This window comes from Poecilia reticulata, chromosome 17 (assembly GCF_904066995.2).
Source record: "Poecilia reticulata chromosome 17, P_reticulata-male-v2, whole genome shotgun sequence".
NCBI classification, from domain to species: domain Eukaryota; kingdom Metazoa; phylum Chordata; class Actinopteri; order Cyprinodontiformes; family Poeciliidae; genus Poecilia; species Poecilia reticulata.
In genome coordinates this window covers 7,792,586-7,811,996 of record NC_088846.1, presented here as the reverse complement: position 1 = coordinate 7,811,996, position 19,411 = coordinate 7,792,586, and the positions used below count along the sequence as shown (strand labels likewise).

The 19,411-nt window shown below is 39.1% G+C and overlaps 1 protein-coding gene across 5 annotated transcripts in view; it reads left to right on the top strand.

Moving 5' to 3' along the window:
- The window catches only part of ctnnd2b (catenin (cadherin-associated protein), delta 2b), a 176,720-nt gene that overhangs the window by 57,411 nt on the left and 99,898 nt on the right, over positions 1–19,411 (top strand). The gene's annotated exons all lie outside the window — the stretch shown is intronic.

Genomic DNA, 19,411 nt, shown 5'->3' with positions numbered 1-19,411 from the left:
TGAGCAGGTCAGAAAGCATCTTAGTAAACAGGCCTTTAAAGAAGATCTTGTAGAGTTTCTTTCTCTTGCTTTTTTTTTGTTGTTGCGTTTTTAGCCTTATAACATTAATCCTACCCCTCTTACACTATAAAAACACAAATCTTACAATTATTGTTGGTCCAGTTTCCAGTGCAAATATTTTAGTACACTGAAATAAAACAAACCTAACTTTTCAACAACATATAGGAGCTTGTTTTAGGGCTATGATTCCTTAAGATTGATGAAAAAGCTAAAAGTGAAATAATGTGCCAGTGGATCTAGTATTTTCTTATCATTGAGAAATTATTGACTTAGACCAAGCTCTAATATCTTGCTGAAAAGTTACTTGTGAATTAGTTTTGTCTTATTTCAAGTAAAAGATAGATGTACTAGAAACTAGCTCAAAGACAAAAGTGTATTCTTTCAGTGATTTCTGTCTTTTTATTTTTGAATATTTCCTTATTTGTGTTTTATTATTATTATTAACAATTCATAATGCATTTTATTCTAGTGCTGTAAAACGCTTTAATATTTTTTATCTGTGATTGGGGCTATATTTTACGCATAAATTTGAATAATCTTATCATTCCTTAATTTTCCGTTAGATTTCATTAGTCGTAATAGTAAAAAATATATAAAATTACTCAAATTTTGCACAGCATACCTACGAATAAAACAACAATGGGTATTATCCAGTAAACTCCTGATCACTGCATCCCAATTGCTTTGATTCAGCGTCTCTGACAGTAAGCCCCAATTTAACATCATTAAGAAATTTCTCACATATTTCCTGCATAAAGCAGTGGAGGGGGTGAAGGAAACACTTGTCCACTTTCTAATTTAGGCTAATCGTATGTGTCGCCAAAGCAGAATGGACTAATTCAGGTGTCAGATGTGTGTGAGCACACCTGCCTGCCAGGGAGGCAGGCGGACGGCTCTGAAATGTAAAAACGGAAAGACGCCAAGGCGGAGATGTGAATAACCTCCCACCTCCTCCGCGTACGAGCAGCATCGCTCATGAGGACTCCTTTCTTCGTGAAACGTGACACCACTGCAATTTTTTTTTTTGTTGTCGCAGTTGATTAAGTGATGTGTGTTGGCGTCCGGCGGTGCATGTCCTGAGCGGGACGGAGATATTTTTGCTGAAGCACAAATTGAAAAATGTCGGACAGATGGGGAATTTTGACATGCCTCTCGCCAAAATCCAATGTAAATGGGAGCGGCAAATCATTATGCTTCGAACACTAACGCGGGATTTGGGTACCAAAGTTCATCTTAATCCATTCAGCAGTTTGTCTGCATATTTTTTTATTTTTTTATTTTTAATCTGGACTAAAATGTTGGACAGATGGGCCAACATTGTCACCCTCAGGAGCCACAACACTGCTGCATTTTAAACTACTTTAAAAAGCAGCTTACTCCACGGTGGGATGAACACTAATCAGCATACAGTAACATCAAAACAGATTAGGAGTGATGTTGGTGTGAGATCCCATTATGTGCTTAGACAGAACATTTACTGCGGATGTTTTGGAGCGGCTGCTGGACCCGATCGGCTGAATTGTCCTCATGTCACAGCCGATGTTGGGTCGTAAGACCAGAAGTCTGGATTTTATTATAAAAAAACAACATGCACAGTGCATTGCAGGAGTATTCACACCTCTTGAACATTTGTTCAATGTTTGTCCACAAACTTTGATGTATTTTGGTTGATGTTACCAAGGTTCCCCCCAGAAAACCAGGGCAGTCATTCACCCAGAAGCCTGTCGTGTTTTTGAGTTACAAAATGTTTAAAGTTGAAAATATCACTTGGTAATTATGTGTTATTGAAAGATTGGACGATCAATACCTGAACACCAACTATAAAGTCTGAAAAAAATGCAAAAAAAGTAAAAAGACATAAATAAATAAGCAATACTTAGCCTGGTGGGGATACAAGTAAAGCCTGGTGGCCCACCAGGCTTATAGTACACTATTACACGTTAGTGCTATATTATGTAGAGAAAACATGGCTCAATTAAAAAGTTGCATTTTGCATCATACATTAGCGCAAATTTCATAAGTCCTTATGAATATTTCTAAATTAACAACACAAAATCTGTGATTTTCTTCCCTGAAGTTGAGTCTGAAGTGTGCCTTGTCCTCCATGATACTGTTTGATCACTAACATCAGACTAAATCTCATACAGGTGGATATTTTTGTTTTTGCCGTAAAACACATGCATTTTTATGACTGTGCATAACTTTGTGTCGGTCGAACACATGAAATTATTACGATCAAATATCGCGAAGTGAAAAAGTTTGAGGGTTTTTTCAGAGGTACTGTAAGGATAACGAGAAAATCAGACCTCGCACTGCAAAAACACCAAACCTTACCAAACATTTCTGGTCTAATTTCTAGTCCAAATATCTTGGTAAACTTGAAATAAGACAAAACCAATTCAAAGGTAACTTTTCAGCAAGATTTAGGAGGTCCTTTTGTCAATAATTCCTTAATATTGATTAAAAAGAGCTAATTCCATCGGCAGATAATTTCACTGCCAACAATACATTTTATAGGTGCCAGTTGAACTAGTACTTATTCATCAAAATTAAGGAATTATTGACTTAAAACAAGCTCCTATATCTTGCTGAAAAGTTATAGTAAGTTATCTTTGTCTTATTTCAAATGTACTAAGACATTTGCACCAGAAACTAGACCAAAATCACTTGGCAATATTTTGTGTTTTTGCAGTGCGGCAGCCTTTATTTAGCCTTCGGTCCAAAGGCTTCTTTTAACACCATCCATCTGAATCACCGACTAAGGAGAAGGCCATCAGGTTGCAGTCGCGGTAATGCAAGTGCCAGGTTTTAATAGTGACGAACAACATGGCTCCGGGCTCTCTATACGGGCGCAGTCTTCCCTCCTAATGACATCGGAGCTGGACTGAGAGGATATCCAGAAGGTAAAGATAGCAAGTGATGGTCTGAAGAGAAGCAAATGTAATGGATTCTTCATGTATCGACGTGTGGTCGCAGTTGCTCTTGAGGTCCGTTTGCAGCCTAAGTAGGTCATGTAGATTTAAACATGTAAGCGCACACACACACACCCACACACACACATAAGCAGGTCATGTAGACACGCAGACTCTCACGGATGATCTAGGGCACGATAATGGCTTTCTGATCGGAATGTGTGAATAAAAGGAGAGTGCACCGTGATTACATCGTTGTCGCTGCTTTAAATGATTGTTTCTTCATTTTGGGTTGATGCCAGTGTTTGTTTTTGGGGTGGGGTATTTATTTGTATCAGTCCACTAAAGAAAACAGGCATAAAATAAAGTACACCATTCATTTTGGCTCACAAAGACAATAAAAACCCAAAAATCACGATGGAGAAAAAAAAGCCACAATTACAATCGAAGACACAGATATGTGGTCTGCAGACACACACATGCCTCCAAATGTTGCCAATCAGCCTCTCTTTCCTGTGCTGACTCACACTAGGAGATCCCTGCTGCTGTCTTCCTTTTTTTTATTTCTTCTCTCCGTTTCCTCCTGCCCACATGAGATTGATTAGCCATTCAACATTGTCTTCATCACATCTGTCAGCTTTTGTCTTCCCGCCGTTCATCATCTCCGCTGTCACTAAGTCTGATAGCGGAGCAGGCTCAGTGTGGAGTCTGAGCGAGCTTTCTTCCATTTGACAAATCAGACTCATTCTCTGACTGAGCGACAGACACTGGGGGAAAACGCGGCCGCGTCGCCGATTTGCTACTTTTGCCTTGTGGCTTGGTGGGATTTGACCTTGAAGAAATGTGAATATTACAGTATGCAAAACGTCTCTACCCTGAAATCTACTTGGTAGATTCTTACTACATGTTAAATTTATTTTATTTGAGAAAACATATATAAGGCCATATACAGTAATTAATTATATTTATCGGTCCATTTTACGTAAACAATCTAAACAATTTAAATCCTGAAAAACAAGTGACTTTTTTTTAAGCAATTTTCTGCAGCTTCTCCTTTGCAAAGCAGACTCTTATTTTATAATGTCTGCTGATGGATGTGTGCTTTCCCTCTTGTTGAAGGCTGAACTCAAACGCGTCGGTAATTTATCTATGAACAAACTAGCGACTGAGTTTTATGGAATACATTTTTGCCAATATCTAAAAGCATGTGTTGGATCACGAAGTCACCCAGTGGAAATTTCAGCTAATTTGTTTGACTGAAATAAGGCATACACAATATTTAATGAAACATTCATCACTTTTTAAATGTTTAACTTAAATTATTTTAAAAATAATATTTTCAACTGGTGTTTTATTTTCAAAGGTATGATGTTACATGTTCTGTAATTCATCTGACTTCCTGATATATATACATTTTTTCTTTTACATATTTTATAGTTTCTCATAAATTGAAGTTATTTAAAAAATATATGACAAAATTATAAAGACTGCTTGTTTTATTTATTGTTAATAACCTACAGTTGAATGACATTTCATTTTTATTTTACAGTTTTTCTGTAACCTAACTTTAGGAGTTATTATTCAAAATGATTGGAATTTCAATATTGATCAAAGAAATCAAACTATATATTTTTTCCCACCCTACTAATGAATCGGTTTCCTCGCACTTTATATATGTGAACCCCTAAAAATGACATCAAATATGAGTTTTATTGGCATTTTGTGTCAAGAAAACAGATATTTTGTAGAAGTAAAATGCCGATAAAATACACTGGAATCCATGGTTTTGAAGTGATAAAATGTAAAAGCAGTTCAGGATGTGCGAATGCTTTTATCAAGTACTGTCTATATACAGTCAGGTGAGCATAAAGAGCAACACTGTTAGCAAACTCTGTAGAAGAAATCCACAGACAAAATCAATCTAAAGAAATAGAAAAAAAAAACCTATTTTGTGAGTCTTTATAGATCTTTCTTTTACATTATTTGAAATGCCTTTTTGGTTGCTAATTTCTACTGAAGTGCTCTTGTTCTCCTGAAAAGGATTTTTGTGTGTACTTGCTTCCCCTTTTCTCCCTTCAGCAGCACCAGCGTCTCGTTGATGTAACACTGAACAATGGGAGCCCCAAGGCCAGGGTCAGCCTGAGTGTATTTTATTACTATCTTTTTTTTTTTTTTTGGTCTGTTATAAAAAATTAAGATTAATATGTCCACACAACACAGGAATCAATTGCAGAAAGGGTAGGCCAGTGTGCTGCCTTAGGGCTGGCATACTCTGGGCTGTTTCATCAGGAGAAAAAATAACATTACACTGTGTAAGCTCAGTATTACAAAATATTGATAATAGCTGTGTCACGCTGATATTATGTAATGCAGCCAGAGCAGCAAACCACCCGCAATCAGTTCTTCTATAATTGGTAAGCAACAGCTGGAAAACCGATGTCATTTTCAGATTAGGAGGTGGACGGATGGGACAACTTTAGACTAAGAGGTCAATAGCTGGCTGGCTGTTTTAGCACATGTTGCTGGTAAACAATAGTTTGGTACAAGGTAGATGTAACTGTTTAGTCTAGTGGAGAGGAGCTGACAAGCCAGAAATCTCAAGTCTGATGCCCACAAGGGATATAAATATGATACCAATTTTAACATGATGTAAACGTGTTTCTCAGAGTTTTAGATATCTAAAAAATGTTTACATTTAGTCACGTTATGCTTTTGTAGGATATGTTATTTTAAAATCACTACAAAAAATGTTCTTTTCCCTTTCGGGTTTGTGGAGTAACAGCTGCCGTCTCCAAAGTGTTAGTTGGCTAACTTAGTGAAAAATGTAGCCAATGCTAACTAAATTAGCAACAAAAAGCAGAGCATTGTTATGGAATCACATAAAGGAGAAGTAGCGTAGGAAACCAGAGTTAAAGTAGATTTCACTTTGGCAGTCACTCACTTAAATAGAGCTTATTCAAAGAAAAAAGGTGAAAGGTTTGCCTTTAGCGCTGACAGATTCGACTAAAAAGGACTTGTCATGCTAGCTGACAACACCTGCTGGCCTCTGCCACATTTAAATATTTCAGCGTGACAGTATTTCGGATACTTCAAAGGGAGTCAAAGACATGATATAAACTATTTATAGTCACTGAGAGAATGGTAGCTAACACCTCAAAAGTTGGTACCTGATTTAGATCGTCCTATCTGCGCTAAGCTAATGGGCTACTTTACAACTAGACTGGACAACACTGGATCATATTTTAAACTCTGACATACTTACACTAATTACATCTGAGAATTAATCAAAGAATAATCTAAAAACTAAATTCAGGGCAGAACTTGGTAACGAAATGGGATAGAGAAACTGAGGGAAATTGATCTAAGAGACAGAGATATGAAAACAAAGCAGGAAATCAGGCGAGTAACTCAGAAGTGGACTGATCAAAATAATAATTAAAAATAAAAAGAAACATAAAAAAACAAAACAAAAGTATACGCTCAAAATACAAGAGCACAGAAAGTCAGATAAAAATAAACTAAGAAGGTAATGGGATTGTGACATTTTGTTTGTAAAAACCACATAAAGGGAGCATTTTCAACGCTTTTTGGTATTAGAACCACCTTCGAATTAGACAAGAATTGAAATCTGTAACAATTCGAGGGCCGGGCTACACTACATTAGTTACAGTTTGATTAAAACACAGTTTTAAAACACTGAAAACTTTAGTTGTGCAAACAGAAAAGGAGATTATTTTCCATAAATTCTCGTCAAACAAATTTTGTGAATTGTTTCCTCTTGTTTCATTTCATCTCTCAACCTGGATGTGTTGCTGCAACCCCAATTACAAATACGTAAAGTAAAATATCTTTTTTTTTTTAAATGTCTTGATTAAAAACCTCCCTATTGAAACATATCATCCAGAGACAAAAAAATGTCTAAAATTTACCTAGCAACAATGTACTAAAAACCTGTTTTTATCCTGTTTGAGAAAACATGTACATGTTCAGTTTATCCAGGAAAACAAACTAGATTACAGCTTTAACCTTCCTCTCCTGCTTGCTGCCAACATGACCTCCTGCTGTGTTTTTACAAGCAGCTACAAAGGTCAGGCACAGGTTACAAATAAAAAATATCACACATCCAGAAATGTAATTCATTTATGAGCTTGTATATATTTTTTTTAAATCTGTTTGGCCAAAAACTCACTACATTTTAATGCAAACTTTGACTCCAAGTCCATTTATAATTTGTATTAATCACAAACTATATTGGCTGGGTATCCTTTTGCTGCATATAGAGACTCTTGACTATTCATTAGGCTCTTTATTTCAGTTTTTGCTCGGCATCCCTGCCTTCCCAAATGGTATTTTTCTCCCACTCGCTGCTATGCTACTCATTTGTTTACTGAGAGCTAATTAAGATTTGTTTAGCATTTTTGCCTTTCTCATTAACTTACCAAATATAGTTCTCTTCAAAGTTCCACACAAAGTTAGATATTCATAAAAAAAAGTTTTCTGAAAGTGATTCAAATGTTTGTTTCAATTTACATCGTACACTGGGGGCCACACAGAAAAACAAAAACAAAAAAAAAGACAGAGGAGAGGAGGGATTTGGGGAAGAATTGTTCTTTTCCATCCCCGGTTATTTATTACAACATGTCGGCGTTTGAAAAAGTCTCGCATTGTGTGCCGTTTCCAGTCAAACAGAGGACACCAGGGCGCCATCAGACAAGCAGAACTGGTCCTGTTCCTTTATGTCTGCTCTGTGACAGCCCAGTTTTATTTTAAATTTTTCTGATGTAGCGTTATTTGTCTCCTTATCATGCACTATGTTAAAAGTAGGTGTATTCTGTCAAATGTTTCTCAATGTCAAACACATTTGTAAATGTGTAAACATTTGTATTAGGGGAAAAAGTACTCTTCAAACAATCCCAGTCAAATTTTCTTTTAAAAATAAAAAGTAATTACTTTCCTTGTTAAATCATGAATTAACTGTAACTTATCACATTTTTAGTCTGAATCCAGTTTCATGACCCGCTGGCCTAATTACTGCCAGATATTTAGATTTGATAATCCAGTTTAATAGAATCAAAAATTTATATTTTGTTGTAGTTTTGAATTTAAAGCAATACCAGATATATATAGTGATATTAAAATTTTGTGTCATCTCCTCCATTTTTCAGTACAGCTGTGAACAACATGTCAAACTCTGACCCTTTTCCTAACAGCAGGACAAAAGCAACACATGTTGCAGTTTTCTTTCCACGTAGCACAACAGCAGACGCCATTTTTAACCGCTACAGATTGAAAACAAATCTCATCAGTCTGTCAGACTGGTGAATGCACGAGGCGAGGCAACTATAAATATATCTGACCGAACATCTGGCCTGACAAATGCTGAACTGCATCAAAACGATCAACCAAACACACACATTGAAGTCATTTAAAAAACTGCTGCGATAGTGTGCATAGGAGCAGAGAGCATCAAAACATTAGACAGGGCTCAGTGACCAGTGAAGTGAATGCCAAGTGAAGGTGCAATCTCACTTACCTCAAGCAAGAGTCTTTTCCATCTGGCTAAGAGTTCATGTAAGTTATCGTTAGCTGAAAGCTGGCAGCAGCACTTGGCGAGAAAGCAGTGAAATATGGCGGGCGAAGGGACTCCTTCATTTGGCAATTTGTTCTCCCTGTTAATGCGTCGTTTGGCAGCATAAAGAATAGTTGGGTGACTGAGCTTTGACAGAGTGTGTGGTGGGCCGTGTTACGTAGAGGCCTGAGCAGAAGGCTGACATGCCCGAAAGACAAGAAACCAAACTTGAGGTTTCGTGAGCATAAGTCTATCTGTGGATGCTGATTATGTTATTGCGTGCTAAAGACAACAGGCAAAGAAGCAGCGATAATTAGTCAGTAAAAAACCCAGAGGTCTTGCTAGCAGTAGCTTTTTTTTGTGGCTCCATCTAGGAGGGAAACGCCGGTAAACGGATAAGTTCAGATAGTGGCAGCAATGGATTTGAGGAGAACCGAGATACGATTAAACATTGAAAATAAGGATTAAATGCGTCTCAGATGCAATTAAATTACGATTAAGTTAACTAAATTAAGAGGATGTTGAGTTATTGAGGCAATAAGTAAACTGTGGCTCAGCTAAACGTCAACATCTGGACATTTGTGGCTTCAATTTAGCTGCTCTGTCAGGAGCTTTGCTTCAACAAAAGCTCCTGAAAGGCAAGGTCCTCATCCATTTGGTCTCCCTTCCAGTCTACCATCACTCGTCACCAAGACATTAAGACTTGAGGAAGAAACAACCCAGCCATGGAGGGGACCAGTCAATGGTTTTCTGGTGACTCCTCTTGACGAATTGAAATTCTGCTGCTAACCACTCCAGTGCATGGAGAAGTTTATGGCTTCTAAGGCGGCCCTTAGGTGCCCTTCTCTTTATGACTTCAGCCAGCACTAAAACCAGGACCAATGACCAACCTGGACCCTGGCAGAGTCCATCTTTCACTTAGTTCAAGCTCGGTCTAATGCCAAGAATGCGAACACTGTGTTTTCTTCGGTATTGAAGGACGACATGGAGTTGAAAGCGACCCAATTATCTCATATTCACTTCTCACAAAGTGCCTCAAGCAACATGATCTGAAGCCAGGTCCAGAAATGCCTTCACCTGAAAACAAGTGCCACTAGCAATTAGCTCAGGGTTGACACTGAGTTGAAACGGTAACAAATCTTTCAAGTTTTTATAGGATGCATGAAAAAAACCCCAAAGAAACAGGTCTTACCTGTTTGATTCAAACTTGCTTCTTTATACTTGAAGTACAACATTGGAGGCAAGCGCATTAATAGACTGAAAGACTGAAAGTCCTTCTGCACAAATTAACTTGAGGAAGATTAAAAAGATTATTGCCTATTTCAGAGCAGCTAAAGCAATGAACTCAATAAATGAAATTGTTAGCTGTGAGATGTTTACCTGCCGTGAGGACCTTGAAGCTTTCAGGAAGCTTTAGGGTGCTTTTTCTCTCCAAGTTGAGTCAACAGTTTTACCTTGATCCCAGGCAAAGCATTTTTCTCATCTGTAGCTCTGTAAATACTCATCGTTTTTAGATTTTTATTTTATTTTAGCATTTGCTGAAACCAGCTAGAGACAACTAAAAAAAAATCTCTGATCACCGAACGAGACGATGATCAGTAGAACAGCATCGAAGTCTTTTGTTTCCATCTTTGCTGGTTTGTTGTCCTCACCTTCTCAAACTTGCTTTTCTTTTCTCTCTGCCTTGGAGAGAGCATTGTTACCAAATGGACTCACTGTATCTAATCATTTTCCAGGCTGCAGCAGTCTTAGCTTGTACAGCCACTGTGACATTTTGCCTTGAAAACAGGACCACCGATCTGAAGGCTCTAAATGCCATACGAACACCACGGGGCCCAATTAGACCACTTTGCGTTGGGGAGACGAGGGAGACTGCTTTAGCTACAGGACACGTACGCAGTCCGAGCCGCTGTCTCAGAACTGTTTGTTTCTCTTCAGTAATGTCCGTAATGATGTTTGTGGTGAGGTGGGGTGGGGGCAGCATGGCTGTCTGTCCTCCATCAGTCTCCAGTAGGACATGGTGGCGGAAACAATCTTTAGTAATGCAATTTGTGGACAAGGACTTTATTAAAGCAGATTCTCGTTGAGCCAAGGTTAATTCCTGTCCTTTCCTTCTAATGGCCAGAGAAACTCTGGATGTCAGAGAAACTTTGTGCTGATGTCACCGATTTTATTTTTTATTTTAATTTTTTAGCCAAACTGGGAATGAAGTTAAACAGTTAGTAATTTTGCAGGTTTTTATCTGTTACAACAGAATATTTAGATCCCAATCACTTTAGAAAAGCACTTGGTTTTGCTCCGTTATTGTAACTGATGGCTAAAGTACATCTAGAAACCCGTGATTGTTGTAACCTTTAAAAAAAATAATTATTTAGTTTTCAAGGAATTCATTTGTAATAAAATAAAAAGGTAATTTTGTATAGAAAACTGAGTGCATGTGAGCAGTTAGGAGTTTTAGTTGTGACACATTTAAGGGCTGCAAATTAAACTACAGAGACAAAAGAAAATAAAATAAAACTGTGGATCCTAACACTACAGTTCTTTGCAAGTAATTATTTGAGTGTTTAAAGAGGTGTAACAATAAAGCAGGCTGAATACAAATGTTCACTTTTAAGATTTTTACTTGAATAATATACATCATTGAAAAGCAGTTATCATTTTTTTCTAATGTGACACATTGTGTCGTACCAAAAAAATAAGCTTGTGGTCCCTAAAAGTAATGATTATATGGCATAATAATAATAATAATAATAATAATAATAATAATAATAATTTTACAAAGCGCAGTAGATTTGGGACGACTAGATTTACACACCTTGGATTCATTGTAAGAAAATGTCAAATGTTTAGTTATCTAAATTCTGCAGACAGTAAATAAACCTACCGTATTTTCTGCACTTTAAGGCGCACCTAAAAACCTTCAATTTCCTCAAAAGCCGGCAGTGCACCTTATAATCCGGTGCGCTTTATATATGGACCAATATTGAGCCACAACAGGTCTAGCAACTACGGTAAGCAGCTGCTGACTTCGCCCGTAGAAGAAGAAGCGCGCGGTGCATGCTGGGATAGTTGTCAGAATGCTGGTTTGTAATCTATTAATAAAGTTTGACTGACCTATCTACCTACCGACTGTCTAGAATCAGGTCGTCTGCAGGTCATTTAGCACCACGTTCTCCACGAACATGCTGTGCACGAACGGAGAAGGGTGACCATCGTTCGGCCACGCCCCGGCCCAGTCGCGGAAGGCTCTCCTCGCCGACCGGAGTCAGACTGTTTTGTTGACATTCACTTTAGTGCAGCTCCATCTAGTGGATACATAACGTAACTTCAGCCTCTACTGTAGCGTCTATTCTATGCGCCTTATAATGCGGAAAATACGGTACTCATCGTCGGTCTGCCCACCTGGACATCCATCCCTGCCGTTTGCTCTCCTGGACCGACTGCAGTCGCCGTACTCAATCACAGCTCTGCCCAATCCATTATGCAGCAGCAGCGCTGTTCAGAGAGTCGTTCAGATGCAGATCAGAAGCTATGTAAACTGAGCCGAGTCAAATTTGAATAAAGAAATGACCGCCAAGTTGAGCTTTGCATGTGCTGGGTGCATACCAGTGCACCAGGTGCGTGGCTTTATTGTCACAGGGAGAACTAGAGATTAAACCAGTGAGCTAAAGGAAAAGAAAAGGAGTGAAATTGGCTTCATCAGTTCGGACCTGCTGGGTCTCCATGGAGTCTGATTTCGAGCCAGGCTGTATGTGGGTAGGAAAACGGACTTTTATGCTGGTTTTTATGATAAATCTGCTGATATTTGACATTACTCAGTTTTAGCTGCACATTCCCTTTCATCCATTGACCAAAAACTAATTTTACTAACAAAGCACTTTTTTTTTGTATGCTGGAAACACAAATATCAATGGCAGAGACAGAAAATTGAATCCCTCATTTTGTGACTTCATAAAACTTGCAGAGGCAGCCCAGATCAAGGATTCAGTTTAATTGTGGTGGGAAAGTCTGCTAAGCTTTCCATCCATTTCTGATTTAAAATGTCATATTGGCTATTACTATTATTATTAGTCTTTCTGCATGTAGTTGTCATGTTCTCTGGGGATCTCTGGGTATTCCTGCTTCTCCCACAGTCGAAGAACACGACTGGTCTTTTTGCTTAGATGTGTGAATACGTAGTCGTTTGTCCTGTTTGTCCTCTGGGTTGCCCTGTGATTGGCCCAATCCAGGGTGTTTCCCGCCTCCTGCCCGTCGAAGAGCTTCATATTTTCTTTGCCATGACGTTCTTTAAAATAAGATCATTTCTTTATTGCTTTGGTTATCTTCTGCGGTGTGTGTCGTTTACCTCGCTGAGCTTTTGTTTACTCGTGTTGCCTGTGAACTGTCAGTACTGCTTGTGTTTCATGTAGGCACATTTTAATAAAGTTAGGTCAAAAAGTAAGAAAATGTGAGTTTATTTTTTTTTTCTGTGTTGCAGCAATGCTTCTTTGCAATACATTTTAAACAGGTGTAAAGCTGTCTCAGTTGCCTTTAAAAGTCTTATTAAAGAAAAAATAATAGTGGATCAGATTCAGATTTTCTTCCTACGTCTGAACGTTCAATAAGCTAAGATTCATCCATGAGTTAAAGATGGTTGTGTTGGTCTGTGCTATGTTTTGTGATTCAAATCTCAAATGTCTCGATCCAAAGTTCTTTGGACTTTCCCACTGAAATATCACATTAGTCGCATTAGTTATTTTTATCTTGACTCGAATCCTAAGTTCTTCAAAGAGATTCCAGCTCTCTTTGACAGTGTAGCCTGGTTTAATGTGCACCAGTGCAGAAAGATTTTCTAATCTCTGTAAAAACGTTTCTCTGGATTCAGACCCAGTGTCTCTGACATGACAAAAAAGGAAAAGTTTCCCTAAACGTGCTGTGTTTCCTTAATGGAATCATAGGAGCTTCAGGTTTGTTTTTGTTAGTATAGTTAATTACCAAATGGTCTGATATTTTAGATATTCTGCTCACTACAAATACACTGGTTATTTTTGCTGTGTTTTTCTACGTAGCTGCTTGCTGTACACATCTAAAACTTTCACACGTTAATTCTTTCTCTCATCAGATTGCGCTACTTTCATTAAAACATTCTCACTCTTTCAGCTCCCTTGTAGCAAACTTGCTGCCAGCAGTCATGTGCCTTTTTAATAAGGAATAACTGGAGTTTAGTCACTCTAGCATATAATCCTGAACAACAGAGTGCCTAACCAGCAGTTGTGGGTCTGAAAGCTCGTGATCTGCTTCACAGGAACCTTTGGTTTGATCAAAAACTGACATTCGACTGCTTGGACCGAAGAAACTTGAGTGTTTTTGCCGTTAGCAATTAGCCGTCGGCCATCAGCTGCAGTGACCTGTCCGTCTGACGTCCGAATTTTGAGTTGAGTTTGTTCTAGTTGGAAGGGTTTCACAAAACCAGTGGGATTTTCGATCTGCTCTGGTGCAAATTCTGACAGCAACACACGGTTTTCTCTTCATGTTGTGCTTGTGACCACAGGTGAAACGTGTAAACAGAGATTATGCAACAGACAGAAACTGTTAAGTCATACAACTCTCGCAACCTTTTTCTTGGCAGCCATGTTTAAAACAAATTTGGCCTATACTTCTGAATTTTTGTGTTGGATTATTGACTACTTTGAATTGGAAAGTCTTACTTTTTAGCACAAATAGGCTGGCCAACCATTGTTATGGGTTTAATAACCAAACACACAGTTTGTTGTTTCTGCTGAGCTGAATAAGAGGAAAACTATATGCATATAGAAAAATAGGATACAATATAATTTCATTTCAGAATAATGTTGCCCTTTTTTGCCTTAAAAGTCAAAATTCAGAGGTAAGTCAATCATTATATGATGTGTATTTCATCCACAAATTAATGCTCACAAATTGCACATTGATAGATAGATATGCCATTGGTCTAATGAGATGGCAAGGGTTAGCAATGGAAATAAGCAGTTTATTTCTACTAATTTCACAACCTTTTTATATAAACATGTAGAACAATTCTGCGTCCAGCCATCGTTTGTATTTTTAAACAAACGACCTGCAAATAAAGCAGCTGGAAACTCTTCTGATTTGAACCTTGGGAAGTGTACATAAATATTGCGCTCCATAGGTCCACCATATGCTACTGTTATTTAAGCTCATCGTTGTGCAGCAGTTTGGTGTCGACATTCAGAAGATCCCCAGCGTTGCTGACAGTTCTGCCAGTTGCTCCGTCTTCTCTCAACGCGCTTTGAAAGAACAGCTGTTTTCTGAACCTGAGCGTTATTTTTCAACATACCATCTGAATTGTATCTCTATTTGCACACGTGCTTTTTCACGTAACTTCCTGCAGCTAATCTACGTTTTAATTCTTCTTTTTTTTTTTTTTTTGCCCCACATCCCACCTCGACTCGTAGAATTTCACTCAGGCAGAACGCAGTACAAACGCGTGAGCGTTTTGAGTATTGTGCGTGCGTGCGTGTGTGTCAGCATGTTTTTGTGTCGGCATGAGTCCGAGTGTAGGCCTCCCATGCATATTCAGCCCCTCTTGGCTGCCCTCTCCTCAGCTAAAAAAAAAATCCCTTCTTGTTTTCCAGTGATGTTGGATGCAGAGAAGGTGGAGGAAGAAAGAAGGGTGGTTGGTGGTGTTTGTGTGTGTGTGTGTGTGTGTGTGTGCGCGCAGATGGTCTGGTCAGAGAGGAAAAGAGGGGAGAAGGAGCTAGTGTGAGAGGCAGGGGAGTGATTGTGGAGCGGCGGGCTCTCTTTTTTTGGCAGGGACCGGCCGGTGGGAGGGCCTATTGTGATGCAACGTTGCATAAATAATGCCACGGGGCTTCTAAATGCTGCGTTGCCATGGGGACCTTTGTGGCTCACTGAACAGTAGGTGTGTATGTGTGCTTTTTTTTCTCCTTCGTCTTCTTTTTTTTATGTGTGTGTGCGTGTGCGTGTCTGGGTGTCTGTGTGTGTCTGTGAGCTTCATGGCCTCTGAGCAAGGAGAGAGAAAGAGACACAGAGACTGGGAGGTGGGGGGGCCGAAGAGGGGGCGAAGGGGCCGAGCTGCAGTCAGCTCAAGTGACACTTGTGGTCTCTCGGTCTCTTTCTTTCCGCCTCTGTCGGTCGCTGCGTCCCGACGCAGGATAGATGAGGGTTCGGAGCAGAGGGAAGAAGCGGCGCACAGATGGGAGCTCAGAGAAGCAGCAGCAGGATCCTTTGTGAATTTCTGCCTGTTTTTGCATTATGGTCCATGTGAAGGTAGGCTACATGTCCTTGCAGCTTGAATTGATCCGCTCTGTAGGTTTTGCTCTTTGTTTGACTTTTTGGGGTTTTTTGTCTTAATTTTGGAAAAACAAGAGATTTCATATGAGGTCCTGGCTCCTTCTCCCGCAGTAACAGGTGTCTGGCCGTCAGCTCCGAAGCAGAGATCAGAGGGGCATGGAGGGAAAAAAAAAAAAAGGAGGGAGCGATTCATTGCATTGTGGCTTCTTTTTTTTTTTTTTTTTTTTTTAAAGGATTGTGTTTGAGTTGGTGTCAGTATTTGCTCTCAGGAAAATAATCAGATTTAACAAAGAAACGAGAAAAAGAAGGGGGGGAAAAACTTTCTTATAGATGTTGCCCTGAAAGTAGACTCCATTTTTTTCTTCTTCTTGGGCTTAACATCAGTCGATTAGGGAGTTTAGATTGATTTGGAAGCATAAAAAGTCAGATCTCGCAGGGGGAAAGCGTGCTGTGTTTTTATTTTTTTGATTTTTCCTTTCATGCTGTGGTATTTAAGAGGCAAATGAGAGTACCTCTGCTACCAGCGACTGGCTTTTATTCTCGCAGAGGATTGCGAGGATCTTTAGTGATGTCGACACGCAACTGTGTGCCTCTTGGAGGCTTTTCGGTCGCAACAAACACAGTTTTAGATGGTCGACAGCAGCAAAATGTTTCAATGAAAATAAAACGTCTTTTCCCGCAGTTGCACGAACACGGCTCGCGTCCTGCTGGTTCCTCACGGCTCATCGATTGGCAGCTTTTTTTTTGTGTGTGTATGTCTTTTCTTTTTATCTATTGCAATTTGTCCCCATTTGAAGAGAGCTTGAATACTCGCCACCTGACAAAGCTGCGGTCGTGTCATTTTATCTGCACTTCAGAGGCCACACGGGTGCATTTATGTGTCAAATTCTATGCGAGAGTTGTGCCTGCTGGCGAGAGCGCAGCCTGCACGTAAGCGAGGGGAATACGCTGCGTAATTACCGCGGAATTCTCGAATTGATTCGTGAAGGTGCGACACGAACGAGTCTTTTAGAATGAAATGGTTTCGCAAAAGAAGGGAACCCTGAAGTTTGCCCGAAGTGTCATTCAGGTTTAGGCTCCGCTGCGAAAAAAAAAACATGGCCTCCTCAAAACAAGTTCAAAAAATATATAAAACAAGATGTGTTCCCCTGTGTTGTGAGTGAAAAAAGAAATTGGTTAACTTTTAATCAATATTCAAGAATTATTGATTTTAAAAATTACCCATATAGCTTGCAGAAAATGTACTTGTAAGTAAGTTGTTTGTGCTACAAACTAGAAAAAAAAAATTGCTTGGTAAGATTCAGTGTTTTTACAGTGCAGTCCATTAACAGAAACGGTAGACTAGTAATTCATTGAGAGATAATGTCCCTTATATCTTGAGTTGAGGTCAATTCAAGTCTTTTCCAACCACATCTGAGCGTCTTCGTTCATGTCACTTTTTTGCTACTGGGTTCTTTTATTTGATCGAGTGCTGCAAAAAAACCCTGAAAAGTGCGTCTCGTTTTGCTTCGCCCCTGTCGAGGTTGACGTTCATCAGTTTTCAACTTTTGCCACCGATTCTCAAGTTTTGTTTCGCTTCGTCCATCTTCCTGACTCCTCTGCTCCATCGTGCCGCTTCCTCCACGTTTCAACGTGTGACGCTGTTTTTGGGAGGCTCTGGGTGTTAGCTTACCTTAGCGCATTTTGAAAGGTTGACATTTTGGTCTTGTCTGACACATCTGCTCCTAATAGGATGTCTGATGACTGTTTCTTTTCTCTGCGATTGCATTCTTACTACTCCTTTTTCTGTCCTTTCTAAAACACTCTCCCACTTGAGTTAACGAGAACTTTTCAGATTTATGTTAGAAAATACCGTATAAGATGTCATTTCTCCCCCCACCCCTTCCACTTCACAATCATGTACCACTCTGTGTCCAACGTCAAATGAAATCCAAATGAAATGCATTCAAGTTTGTAATGCCAAATAATGTGGAAAAGTTTTAAAGGATTGCCAGAATGGCATATCACACAGAGCTTATCAGCTCTGTTGGATGTTTACCCTTGGTTATCATTTTCACTCCCTTCATATTTGAGCACATAAACACATCCCCCCCTTCTTGGTCTTACATTTTTGGACTGTTTACTTTGGCAGATTAGGTCAGCCTCATGCCAAACATGAAGGACCCCATCTGGGCTTCATTTTCTATTTTTGTTTTTTATTGTTGGTTGATTTTGTAAGTTTTGTTTTTTTTTTCAAGCTTTTTCAAGTTCAAGCTTTACAAGGGATGAAATTGGAGGGCCAATGTCTCCAAAAAATGTTGCTGCTGGTGTTTTCTTACTCGCTTTTTGACTTTTCACGAGATAGTTTGGCTTCTTTAGTTCAATCTCTTTCAATTATGTTGTTTTCCCATCAGCTGAGCACACCTGTTCCCACGGCGACTCATCGCTGTCTTCTATCGGTGATTGCGTTACATTTGTTTGGTAAACCAACCGGAAAAATGCCCCCGAAAAATAAAAAAAACAAACACAAACCGTTCACCAGAAAGCAGCAGTAGGCCAGAACGAAAAAAACAAGCAAAAAAAAAAAAAGAAACTCTGCTTATTTTCTGCTCAATTTTAAAATATCCCCAAGACAATTTGATGTTGCTGCTGTTTGCCTTTTTTTCAGCCTTTATTTATTTAGATATTTGGCCCAAATAGATCAAATCAGTTACGTGTAATCAGCGATAAGGATCTTGCAGCCGCAGGCGCAAACACTCTAATTGGATGCCGGTTTGTTTGTGTGCATCAGGTAATTAGTGGTTATTTGTCACACTTTTAATTAAGTGGGGTGAGGGGGGAGCTGGGGTTCGTGCAAAAGCAACCTAATTTTGGAGGAACAATTTTGATGTGTTTTATGTTTACCTTCTAAATTTAACTTGGATTTAACGTGTCCTAATATTGGTATAAAAGCCATAAGTAGTTACTCGACTAGAATCATATTTTCTTTGCAGCAGTGCTGAAGGTTTTCCACATATTCAAATTTGGATTTAGTTCTCTACTTTGACTAGATCACTTTTTTTTTCTTTTTTTTTCCTAACAGTGGATTTTTTTTCTTGCCACTTTCTGGTACAGTCCAGATTTGTGGATTTGGTTATGCTCTATGGACCCCCTGAAGGCTCAAACAACCCGTTTCATCAAAGTTTTCCCACTTTTTTCACTTTTTTGCAACTGCACTTTCATCAGACACACACACGCACACACACACACACACACACACACACACACACACACACACACACGCATACAGACATAGTGTGTGTGTGTTACCCCAGATACTGGGGCAACAGTGTTTGATGGGGAAACGTGAATCAAAGTAGACTTTCAGGTAGAACTTTTTTTTTATGCGTGCGCCACTTAGTTTCGAAGAACCTAGCACCAACCAGAGGCGTGGCGAGGGCATTACACCTTTTCAACTTGTAAACAAAGACTTCAATTAGAATGTCTTAAGGTAAATGTGTTAATAGAAATTGGGGGGGAAATCCATTTTCGTTGGATCATAGTCATGTAAACAGAGCCTTAGTTTAGAAGCTTTAGGAAACAAACGTTCTCCTCAATT